The following is a 2,562-nucleotide window of genomic DNA, read 5'->3' on the forward strand; positions in this document are numbered from 1 at the left end:
GGCACCGTCACTAGCAATCCCATGGCCCTGGCCCTTCAGGGACACTCGGTGATGAAGCCGTGCGGGCCCCACCAAAAGCAAAGTGTGGCACTCCGCAGAGTCGCCAGGGAGGGCCACGTCAGGGGTGCAGAGAAACACCTGTCTGGGAAAGTGCTGCTGTTGGTGTTTTCAGACACGTACAGAGGCAGGAGCCAGCACTGCTCACAGAGAATTAATAATGGCTAATCTCATTTGTGTTATTTTGGGGGCTGGGGAGAGAGGGCAGGTTGGAGGTCTTGGCTCTTAGTGCGCCCAATCTCTACAGGGTTCTCTGCCACTGTTCTGTGGCATCCAGGATGCCTCGCACGGAACCACCAGGTGGATTTTGGAGAAGGAAAGGAGCGAGTCCCCTCGCTGGCCCCAGCCAGGCATCACGAGGGGTGCCTTGGGTGACTCAGGACTGGCCCTCCTCAGTGGATACCACCTGGGAGGACAAGGATGATAGGCAACGCTCTGGACTACACAAAGAAGGAAGAAAGTGAGAGCCAGAGGGACACTGGACTCAACACCTAACTTTTGGCCAGACACTTTGCTGTGGTGGCCATGGCTCTCCCAGACCTGGGTAGGATCTGTCGCGGGGGGCATGGCTGCCAGGTGAGAGGAACAGCAATGTGGCAGGGAGGGCACCTGGCCAGGTGAGGGCGCACCTGGGCCCAGGGGTCTCCATGCCAGGTGGGCGGAGTCACAGCCAGAGGTGGAAATACAGAAAGGCAGCACTTTTGTCTGAAAGCTGAAATGTATTTAATTCACAGGATAGCCTTTGATTCTGAGTTTGTTCATTTTAACTCAAAAAGGAGTTTTCTTTTATGAAATGATGGCAAAATTAGAAGGTAACAATCCAAGCAAGCCTCAACCCCCAAACTAGTCTCTAAAGAAAATGTCCCATTGTAGAGTGCTGGGTCTAAATGCCCAGAAGCAGCCCTCGCATTGACATCATAGCCACACGGGGAGCACGTGCATTTTCCAGAGCGCACTGGCCTCCCGCCATGGCCCTGGGAGCCGCACTTCACGGTGGGGACGCTGGCTCAGGGATTTTAAGGTTCATGGTGCCGCGCCTCCCAGGGAGAAGGCCCCAGGCCGGTGGGCCAATGGACAGGGGCCGGCCAAAGCTCTGACCGTGAGTGAGGTGAACACCCGCCCACCCCAGGTGTTCACATCACTGACTAATCATACTAGGAGAACCTGGCTGCTAAGTGGCACCATCCACTCACCAGCAAGCCCCTGTGCAAATGTAACTGGCAAAGAGAGCCAGACTGGGGCAGGGACAGCTCCCTGGATGGCCTCACCCTGGTCTCCCTATCCCGGATGGAGGCTTACAGGACCACCCAAGTTACTGTACCTTAGAGCATGCTTCCTACCGTCACAGGTGTTAGATGGTCACTCTCAGGAAGCACCAACCCTAACTCTATTGCGTGTTAGTTTCCAAACAGACCTAAGCCCCTTCTCAAGACAGAGCTGCAGAAAATGTCTCCAAACACACCCAGAGCTTTTTTTAATCAACTGCCAGAAGAACATTTTTCCAAAAAAGAAACTGTGTGTCCCGGCATGCTCTGTGTCTGGGGACCTGTGGGGGAGGAAGCAGGGGGCAAGTGTGGGCCCAGCCACCTGGTGGGCCTATCTACACCGATCCTGTTCACACTGACACTGATGACCGCTGAATGTTAGCTTTCTCATGCTCAGCAAACATGCACGTCTAATTTACCCCAGACCCTTCCAGGATGCCAGACCTGGACAGTTCTCTGCTCCTGGACATAGAACCTTCCTCACCCACACTCAGGGCCACCTGGGTCCTAAGCCAGCCTTGCAGTTTGGGTGGCCACAGCTGTGCAGATGTCCTTCTGTCTCCTGAGCCTCTAGCAGGCCTGTGGTCACACCCCCGCCCCCAGAGATGGAAGGCACCGCGGCCTCTGACTCTGGCCATGTTTGCTGAGCGAGCACTGAGGCTCTGGCCAGTGATGCCCCAGGCTGTAGCTCCCACTCCTACTCCAGCTCCTCCAGCTCCTCCAACCGGGGTACTGCATTCCCGCTCCCCAGGACCCCCAGCCTGGGACGTCTAGGTCCAGCCCCTCCCGCTCCCCCACCTCCTCCAGCCCGAAACATGGAGCCCCCACACCGCCCCCAGCCTAGGACAAGGAATTCCTATTCCTCCACCCGCCACCCAGCAAGGGACCCCCAGAAGTCCTGGAAGCTGGGGAGGGACGGGCTCTCCTGGCTGTTCGGTAACTTGTGCGGCCATGGCGGCCCACGTCTCCCCTGTCCGCGGGTGGGCGCCAGGAACAGCTCTGACACCGCTCCCTTGTCCCCAGGCGGGTGCGCAGCGCGACCCAGCCGTCGCCCTGCCGCCTACCTGCTTGTCCCGCGCGCGCCGCTCCGTTTCCTCCGCTCCTTTGCGGCCGCTCGCGTACGCTGACGCCACGAAGCTGTCCCCTGCGGCCCGGGGGCGGACGCGCGGGAAACCCGCACCGAGGAGGGAAAGAGACGCGCCGTGAGCCCCCCGGGCGCTGCGCCTTCGCTGTGTCCCCA

The sequence above is a fragment of the Rhinopithecus bieti genome, unplaced genomic scaffold, assembly GCF_001698545.2.
Source record: "Rhinopithecus bieti isolate Rb0 unplaced genomic scaffold, ASM169854v2 scaffold_33330, whole genome shotgun sequence".
In the NCBI taxonomy this organism is placed as follows: domain Eukaryota; kingdom Metazoa; phylum Chordata; class Mammalia; order Primates; family Cercopithecidae; genus Rhinopithecus; species Rhinopithecus bieti.